Source organism: Orycteropus afer, unplaced genomic scaffold, assembly GCF_000298275.1.
Source record: "Orycteropus afer afer isolate SDZICR_OR568_19922 unplaced genomic scaffold, OryAfe1.0 scaffold00454, whole genome shotgun sequence".
In the NCBI taxonomy this organism is placed as follows: Eukaryota; Metazoa; Chordata; class Mammalia; order Tubulidentata; family Orycteropodidae; genus Orycteropus; species Orycteropus afer.
In genome coordinates this window covers 1,066,503-1,077,125 of record NW_006922041.1, presented here as the reverse complement: position 1 = coordinate 1,077,125, position 10,623 = coordinate 1,066,503, and positions in this window count along the sequence as shown.

The following is a 10,623-nucleotide window of genomic DNA, read 5'->3' as shown; positions in this document are numbered from 1 at the left end:
CCATTTCATTTTTGACAACTTCCAATTTTCCTAGATTCATTCTTTGTACATTCCATGTTCCAATTATTAATGGATGTTTGCAGCTGTTTCTCCTCAATTTGAGTCATGCCACATCAGCAAATGGAGGTCTCAAAAGCTTTACTTTATCCAGACCAGTAAAGTTGGTTCTACTTGGATGATGCAGTTCTTTTCCAGCTGTATTTTTTTTCTTTTCCAGTTGTATCTTTCCAGTTGTATTTCTGACCTAAGGGGTGTTTCCTCCTGCACTGCATCAGACAATGTTTCTGGGCTATTCATAAAGTTGTGCAATAAAATATATCAGACAGTGTTTCTCTGCTATTTATGAGGTTTTCCATGGCCAATTTTTTGAGAAGTGGATGGCCTCTTCTTTCTTACTAGTCTGTCTCAGTCTGTAAGCTGCATTGAAACTTATGCACCATGTGTAACCCTGCTTACATTTAAAACACTGGTGACACAGCCTCAAGCCTCAGAGCAATACATAAGCCACCACAGTATGAAAAACTGACAGATAAGTTTGTCTCCCTTAGCTGTTCCACACCTCTCCAATCTCCCCTTGCTTGGATCCTGCCCCTCTGTCTTGCATCCTCCAGCTTCTCCTTCCTGCTTCTTTGGGGAGTGGGGCCTGGTTCCTTCCCCTCACCTGAGCTCCCTGCTGCTGTGTCTGGCCAGGTTTATGCATACTTAACTCCAATTTTGTAACCTAAGATCTTTAAAAACTTAAGTTTTCTGAATCTCAAGATTTCTTTTCAAAAATCAAACTACTGAATGAAGATCATTTGGCCCTGGGCATAATTATATAAAAGCACTCAGGGACATCAAGATTCAAAACATAATGATATATGAAAGTGATCGAGAGTGAATAAACAAGACCAGGGTCTAAATTTCAATGATGTGCAACATTAGTTGCCAGTAAGTGTTTGTGCATTGAGTACAAAAGATGTTGAATTTTCTAGTAACTATAATCTATGGTTTTTTTAACCCTTCACTAAGACTGCATCTCAGGAAAGATTGTCTTAATCTATGAAAACTGAATAGAGCTTCAAATCTATTCAGAAATAATTTTGGCTCAAACCTAAGCATATAAAATCGAATAATTTATTATTGGAAGGTGGTTATTTCGAATGGAAAAAACCCGGGTGAAACATTCTGGTGGTAGTTAAGGAATGATGGACTTTAAGAATCTATCACAAGGAACCTATCTCAATCTGGAGGGCTAGGAAACCTTTCCTGAAGAGGCTGATATTTGAACTGAGATCTTAAAGAGGAATGGGAGTTACTCCACAAAGAACAATAGAAGAATATTCTTATCCAAAATAGCTACCCATGCATAGGCAAGTAGGGGAAAAACAAATGTCACCAAAAGAGAAGACAGAAGATGATTTTATTGGAGCTCAGAAAGCAGGAGAAATTGTAGGGTAGGTGAATCAAGAGGAACAGACAAGAGCTATACTATGGTATAAGGAGTTCTTGTGGTGTAATGCCTAAGGCATTTGACTGCTAACCAGAAGGCTGGCAGTTCAAACCCACTGGCCACTCCTCAGAAGGAAGGTTGGACAATCCACTTCTGTAGTGATCCTGCCTAGGAAACCCAAGGAGGCATAGCTAAGAGTTGTACCTGACTCCATGATAGTGAGTTAGGTTTTGGTTTGGAGTTATACTATAGTATACACTTGTGCTCATGAGGAACCTGTACATAGACTAGGAGTCTGTCATTTGAACTGAACAAGGGAATGCTGCATGGTTTAAAATCAGGAGGGGAGTGTGTTAGGATTGTATCTTTCACCATACTTATTCAATCTGTATGCCAAACAAATAAACCGAGAAACTGGACTATATGAAAAAGGATGCAGCATTAGGATTGGAGGAAGACTCATTAATAACTTGCAATGTAAAGAGTACACAACCTTGCTTCCTGAAAGTGAAGATGACTTGAAGCACTTACTGATAAATATTAAAGACTATAGACTATAGTATAGATTCCACCTCAACATAAAAAAAAAAAAAAAAAAATCCTCACAGCTGGACCCACAAGCAGCATCATAATAAATGTAGAAAAGATTGAAGTTGTCAAAGATTTCATATTACTTGATTCAACAATCAACACACATGGAAGCAGCAGTCAAGAAATCTGATGACATTGCACTAGGCAAATCCACTCTCCTTTTTAAAGTGCTGAAGAGTACTTCAAAGACACTAAGGTACTCCTAACCCAAGTCATGGTGTTTTCAGTCTCCTCATAGGCATGTGAAAGCTGGACAGTGAATAAAGAAGACAGAAGAAGAGTTGATTCTTTTGAGTTGGGGTCTTGGCAAGGAATACTGAAAATAACATGGACTACCAGAAGAACTAACAAATTTGTCCTGGATGAAGTGCAGCTGGAATGCTCCTTGGAAGAGAGAATGACCAGACTTCATCTCACCTACTTTGGTCATGTTGTTAGAAGGGACCATTCCCTGGAGAAGGATATCATGCTTAGTAAAGTGGAAAGTCAGGGAAAAAGGGGTAGGCCCTTAACAAGATGGATTGACACAGTGGTTGCAACAATGGGCTCAGGTATAGCAAAGATTGTGAGGTCAGAACAGGACCAGTCAGTGTTTTGTTCTGTTTTACACAGGGTCACTATGAATTGGACAGAGTTGACAGCACCTAACAACAACAATGACAACATACTGTGGAACACTGTAATGTCTTATTTCTCTAAGGATTTTAATTTTTATTGTTAAATAGTAAGGATCCATTGAACTGTTTAAAATGAAAGAGTGAAATAAATTTGTACTGTATCTCTGGTGGTGTAGTGTCTAAGGCATTTGACTGCTAATTAAAAGGCTGGTGGTTCAAACCCACTAGCCACTCCTTGGAAGGAAGATTGGGCAATCTACTTCTGCAGTGATACTGCCTCAGAAACCCAAGGAGAAGTCACTATGAGTTGGATCCAACTCAACAGCAGTGAGTTTGAGTTAGTAATTGTGTGGAGAATTATTTGGAATTGGGAGTCTTCAAACTAGAGTAAATTTAAGAACTAATAAATCAGGGCAGGAGATGATGGTGGTTTAAAGCAGTGTAGTGCCTATCAAACTAAAGAGATGTGACCATATTTGAGAGGTATTCAGGAAGCAAATGAACAAAGACATAGGAGTAGAATAATTACAGCTAAGGTGTTTTAAAAGACTTTAGTTAGCTGCATCTAATAATGTCAAAGTAAGACTCTACTAGATGACTCTCCTGAAACAAGTAGCTATAAAGCCTGGATATAATTAAAAAATCCACTGGTGGGTTTGAACCACCAGCCTTCTAGTTAGCAGTCAAATGTCTTAGACACTACACCACCAGAGATATAGTACAAATTTATTTCACTCTTCCATCTGAAAGCACTGGAGAGTGAAAAGAAACAAACTCTGGTGGGGTGTTCACATTAGGAGCAGAGGAAGAGAAGAATTGTAAAGCAAGTTCCCATTTTCACAGCTTTTAATCTAGGTCTAAATGCATTTGGCATGGCTTATGTGAGGTGGCAGAATTTCTGTGATGAAGAAAAATTCAGTGTTTCTGACTGAGAACTGTGGCTATTAAAAGGAAAGAAGGAATTCCAGATAGGAAAAGGAGAGTATCCCCAAGTTCCTTCTACTCACATCTCTGACTGATCTCTGAACCACATAGGGATGACTAGACTCAAAGCAGGTAAGCTAAAGACAAAAGACCCAAATTGCCACCAAAGAAACTCTCTTCAGTTAAAGTTCAGTTCAGTTCAAGTTACCTGCTGAAATAAAATATATAACATTCATTAGAGAAAAATAACATCCAGGATCTAATCCCATATGAACTGACAACATGAAGAAACAAGAAAATGAAACACATTCTCAAAAGACAAGAAAATCAGCTGAGTTTGACTCTAAAATGAACCAGATGATAGACTTAACACAGGTTTTAAAGCAGCTAGTATATGTATCTTCCATGAAGTCAAACAAAATATGTTCTTATGAATTAAAATATTGCAAAAACTCAGCATAATAGAAATGACAAAAAGTAAATTAAAATTCTAGAACTGAAAAAAAGAATCTAAAATTAAAAAGAAGTCACTGATAGACCTAATAAAATGGAGCAAACGAGACAAATGTAAACTAACTTGAAGATAGATCACTAGAAACTGTCTAATTTGAAAAAATGATAAAAATAAAGAAAATGAACAAGGCCTCAGGAACCTATTAAATGATAATAAATAATTCAGTATACATGAAACTGAAATATCAAAAGGAGAGGAAAGGAAAAAATGGGATAAAAATATATTTGAAAAATAATGGCCAAAAATTTCCAAAATTTGATAAAATTTAAGATATTTCCAGATACTAAATGGTCAATGAACAAAGAGTAGAATCAACATGAAGAAGTCCACATACTGAGACACATTTTATAGTCAAACTTTTAAAAGCAAAGGAAGATGAGCTAATCTTGAAAACGACAAAGGAAAAATGAGATATTACATACAAGGAATAACCCAATTAACAACTGATTGACCATTAGAAGCCAGAGAGGCTAGCAGAAAATAGAATAGTATTTGTACAGTTTTGAAAGAAAAATAAAAGTCATGCTAGAATTCTATATCCAGAAATAATAACCTTTCCTTTCTTTTTAAAGGTAAAAGAAAGTCAGGTTCTGACAAGAGACTTAGAGAATCTTTTAGAAGTAAGCATTCACTGCAAGAAATGCTTAAGGAAATCCTACACACTAAAAAGAAATGATGTGGGATGGAACCTCAGATCTCAGACAAGACAAGAGTGTAACAAATGGTAAATAGGGAGGTAAATGGGAAAGACTATTTTTTTCTTTTTGCTTCTGTCTCATAATTTTTTTATTTGTTGTATAATAACTTAAAGCAAAAATTCTATTGTCCAGTGGGATTTATAATGTAAATATAATATACATAATAATTACAAGATAGATGATGAGGTGTATGGAGGTATATGATTGCAAAGTTTGTATATGTTGCACGGAGAGGTACTACACTACCTTTAAGTGGAAATTTGAAGAATTAAGGATGTATATTTTTATTCCTAAGGTAAAAACTTAAAATAAATAAATAAATGATACAGTGAAGTATAACTAAAAAGGTGTTTAAGGGAATGCAGAATACTGAAAAATTCTTTAGGAGATTTGGAGACTAGGCAGTGACATGTAAGAACAGTATCAAAAGAACTCTAATGGGCTACTGTGGCAACAAAGAAGTGCACCATTTGAATCTCCCTCAAGAAAGAGTTTTCCATTCTGTTGCAAGGTGTGCTTTCAAGCTGAGAAATTCCTTTTTCAGATCTACTTTAACCAAATGCTGAGCACTGTGGAAGTAATAGGGCATGGGCATTTTTGCCCAACTCAGGGAGTGGGAAATCTTTGATCCAGAGTCCTTTCATTGGGTTGAGAAAGACTTTTGCTTATCTACACTGTATCTGGAGGACTTTGGGGCCTAATGTTGGCTTTATCTTTCACATCCAAATCAACTTCTTGTACTCCAAGCTTCATATATGCATAAGCTTCTCAGAGAACTCAACTACCTTTTCCAAGGATGGGACCATGTCTACCATCTTTAACAGCTTTCCACAGACATTTTTGCTCATCAGAGACAGGAAGAGGACAGAGAATGTTGCTGTTGTTAGGTGCTGTTGAGTTGATTTTGACTCATAGTAACCCAATGTGTTACTACGAGTAGAACTGCCCTGTATGGTTTCCTGTGCTGGATTCTTTATGGAAGCAAATTGCCAGATCTTTCCCCCATAGAGCCAGTGGTATTTCAAACTGCCAACCTTTCAATTAGCAGCTGAGTTTTTAACCACTTCACTACCTGGGCTCCTTTGGGCAGAAAATGAAACATCACTTTGGCTTGAAGATTATGAAAAGGAATATTTTGCCACATTTTCATGCACATGTCTTCCTCTCAAGGACAACAATGGTTTCCAAGCATGTTGTAATGTCTACATGCTATAATTCCAAAAGTAAAGGTCACTTCTTCCATTCTAGCTTTTCTTGCTTAGTAAAGAGATGAGATCAGCATTCCAGCATTTATAATAAACATTCATAACAGGTATTTGCTGAAATAGACACAACACTTGGAATAAATTCAAGCTATTTATGGTTTGATTGTCACAACACATCATTTATGGTAAAGAAGAGAATGTATGCTGCTTTTTTTTTCCCATTCCTATGCTAAAATAGGTATGTAACCATAATTCAAGGATAAAAGTGATATGAACAAATATGTAAGATTCAGGCAAATCTTTCAAGGTGTCTCATCTAAAGATAATACTGGAATTAGGGGGTGGCTCTTTTCCTATTTTAATAAGAAATGACAAGATAATTTTAGAGTAAAAACAGATTAAAAAGACAATTTTGTACCTCTTCAAGAGGACAACATTGAGCTCTATAGTGCAGTGAATTACTTAATATGGCCCTTCTAGCCATAGTCTTCCATTTTGTGATGTGTTATAAATGCTAACATCTATGCCTGTCGTTCTGGTCCCGTTTTGGAGCGAGTTGTGTGTTATGTTAATGAGACAAGATGAGGGTGGGATATATCTTGGGTCATCAGCTTACTACAGGGTGTGATGCAACTTACTAACCTGAGTTTCCTTGAGGAAATATATGGTCTGCATCCATTATATATGAATGTTCTGGTAAAGTTTTCTTTTTTGCTCTGGATTTTGCATCTGGTTCATCATCCTCTGACCTCTCGTTCTTAAGACTTGAGGCAGCAAACTTATTACATGATCTGATGCACCAACATCTCCCAATTTGTGAGGCAGTAACCTGTCATCTGATCAGCGAATTTGGGTGCCTTAGTCGGAAGATGGGGCAATCTACTTTCGTAGTGATACTGCCTCGGAAACCCAAGGAAAGGTTGCTCTGAGTCAGGTCCAACTCGACAGCACATAACAACAACAACAACAGTCCTTGCAAACATTGAGTGAAGAGAATCACCCAGATTGACACCCAATCCACAGATTTGGAACTTGCCAGCCGCCACAACCATGTGAGTCATTTTCTTGGTGGTTCATGAGTTCTGTGAGACATTGCAACAAATTATGGAACTCTTAGATGATAGGCTCACTGGAAGAGATTGATATTTGGCCCATTCAGAGGAAAGACAATCCAACAGAATGTTGAAATTATTGAACAATATCATTAATATCACATGCAAGTATAATTTTGCTGAAGATAATTTAAAAGTGGTTGCAGCAGCATATTGACAGGAACTTCCAGAAATTCAAGAGGGATTCAGAAGAGGATGGGGAATGGAAGATATTGCTGCTGATGTCAGATGGGTATTGGCTGAAAGCAAAGAATACCAGAAAGATGGTTATCTATATTTTATTGACAATGCAAAGGCATTGGGAAGTGTGAATCATAATAAATTACGGATAACATTATGAAGAATGGAAATTTCAAAACACTTACTTAATTGTGCTCATGAGGAACCTGTACATAGACCAAGAGGCTGTTGTTTGGACAGAAAAAGGGAACACTGCATGGTTTAAAATCACTAAGGGCGTGTGTCAGGGTTCTATCATTTCACTATACCTATCCAATCTGTGTGCTGAGTAAATAATCTGAGAAACTGGTCTATATGAAGAAGAATGAGGCATTAGGATTTGAGGAAGACTCATTAACAACCTGCTAATGCACATGGGGAGCTCTGGTAGCATAGTGCCTAAGGCGCTTGACTGCTAACCAGAAGGCTGGTGGTTCAAACCCACCAGCCACTCCTCGGAAGGAAGATGAGGCAATCTACTTCCGTAGTGATACTGCCTCGGAAACCCAAGGAGGGGTCACTATGAGTTGGGTCTGACTCGATGGCACATAACAACAACAACAACAACAACATATGCACATGACACAACCTTGCTTGCTGAAGGTGAAGAGGACTTGGAGCATTTACTTATGAAAATCAAAGACTACAATCTTCAGTATGGATTACATCTCAGCATAAAGCAAATGAAAATCCTCACTACTAGGCCAATAAGCAACATCACAATAATTGGAGAAAAGATTGACGATGTTAGGGATTTCATTTTATTTGGATCCACAATCAACATCCATGGAAGCAGCAGTCAAGAAATCAGACATTGTCTTGCACTGAGCAAATCTGCTGCAAAAAGACCTCCTTAAAACTTTAAGAAGCAAAAATGTCATTTTGAAGATTGAGGTGAGCCTAATCCAAGCCATGGTATTTCCTATTGCCTTATATACATGTGAAACCTGGACAATGAATAAGGAAGGCCGAAGAAGAATTGATGTCTTTCAATTGTGGTATTGGCAAAGAATATTAAAAATATCATTGACTGCCAGAAGAACAAACAAATCCATCCTGGAAGAAGTGTTGCCAGAATGTTCCTTGGAAGCAAGAATGGCCATACTTCATCTCATATACTTGGGTCATTTTGTGAGAAGGTACCATTTCCTGGAAAAGGTTATCATGCTTGGTAAAGAAGAGGATCGGTGAAAAAGGGGAAGACTTCCAAACAAGATGGATTGACAGTGGCTACAATGATGGGCTCATGTATAGCAATGATTGTGAGGATGGAGCAGGACTGGGCAGTGTTTCATTCTTTTGTATATGGGCTTGTTCAGTATAAAAGAAAGAGCAGGCACCTGGGTTTAGGGCTCAATTACACTGTATATTAACCATGGCCATAGACACTGAACCCAAAAGAAATACCAGGAAGATGAGATAAAAGAAAAAGGCAAAGCAGCTATTTCAATGCCTACCTGACTTCCTAAGGACCCTCAGATAATTGTTAATTATATTAATAACAAGTTGATTGTCCACAACCTCTCCACTATCCAATCAGAAATAAGAGTTGAATAACAAAATGATACTGATTTGCAATATTTGAACAAACTGGGTCCAAGAATTTGAATAAAGCATCTGTGTGTAAGAGTTGAAGCTGCAATGGCAACATCAAATGACTTCCTACAAGGAGAAAAGATGTGCAATGTGTATTTTATCTTTGAAATGAAAGCAGAGAAAAATTAGAAAAAGAGAATTATGGGACATGATAATTTAGTGAGAAAGCTGAAAATCACTTGGACTCTGAAGCACCACATATGTGCCTTGAACTTCTTAAGAATTGTCCATCTACCATCCAGCCACCAATTCATCCATCCATGCAATATTTATACTTAGTTCTTAATAAATACATGCAGAACCTGGACAGGAAATCCAGAGACAGTGTTACTTTTCCTTTATCAGCACAAGTCTTATAAAACATTTTGACAAGGAGCCCAGGGTTAAGAGCAGAGATCTGGTATCAGACAATCAGTTCACCAGGTGCCATTGAGTACATCCTGACTCATGGTGACCCATTGTGTGTCAGAATAGAACTGTGTTCCATAGTTTTTTTTTTTTTTAATTGTGATTTGGGTGAAAATTTACAGAGCAAATTCACTTTCCATACAGCAGTTCACATACACTTCGTCTCATGACATTGACCACAATTTACCAAAATGCAACAGCTCCCCTCCCACTTCCTCCCTATAGTTACCTCTTCCCTGTGTCCATCTGTCCATCCCTCCATGCACTCCTGCCCCCTGAGCTGTCTCCTTCTGCATAAGCAGCCCTTCTTTCTTCCATGCTTGTTCTCTCCAAGAAGTGTATCTACCTCAGGGAAATGTTCAACTCATATATCTGTCTATTGTTGGCTGGAAGCCACAGTCGTAGTTTCAATTCCAGACCTGAAGGGCAGCTAGGGGCCATAGTCTCAGTGGTTCCACAAGGCTCTATCGGACCAGCAAACCTGGTCCTAAACTCTTTTTTTTTTTTCTCCAAATTATTTTGAGTTTTGTTCCACATCATTCTCCATTTCTATTAAGGATCTCCTTCATATATCCCCTTCCAAGTGGTTTACATTGGTAGCCAGGCACCATTTAGTTCTTCTGGTCTCATAGTCATATAGGCTGAAGATTGGATGTGCACCAGTTGCTAGAACTATTGTTTCCATGATTTTTTGGTTTTCCTCATTCTTCTTTTCTCTGGATGAGGAGAGAGCCATCGTTGCATCTAGATGGCAGCTTGCAAGCTTTTAAGACACAGTCGCTACTTGCCAAAACAATGTTTTGTGCACTATGTTATGCCAGTTGGGCTTCATATCCTCTGCAACTATGGTCCTGAGCCCACAGGTTCAACTACGAGGTCTCTCTTGGTAGCTGGCTGTGATCAAGCAGTGACTACAACCTTGCCCCTTGTCAGCTCTACTATACATCTGAGAATTCAGATCATACACATAAACTTATAGGACCATTATCTGGCAACCTGATACATGTTCTTGGGTACATTCCCCACTTCATAGAGATACCAACTAGTTCAGCCTGTCCACCCATCTATCTACCAACATACCCATGTTTGCCTTCACTGACAATGCTGTACTATATGTGCAAAAGGGTTCATCTTTGTTGTCTGTACCTCCCATGGACCTCTCTATGTTTTTCTCTTCCTCAATGCCACGATAATGATCACTCACATTTGCTATATTGCCCTTCTCTTCACCCAAATCAATATTTATCTCTATCTATTTAACAGTGTTCCTTCCTCTCTCCTCCTACTCCTGGTAACCAACAAAGAAC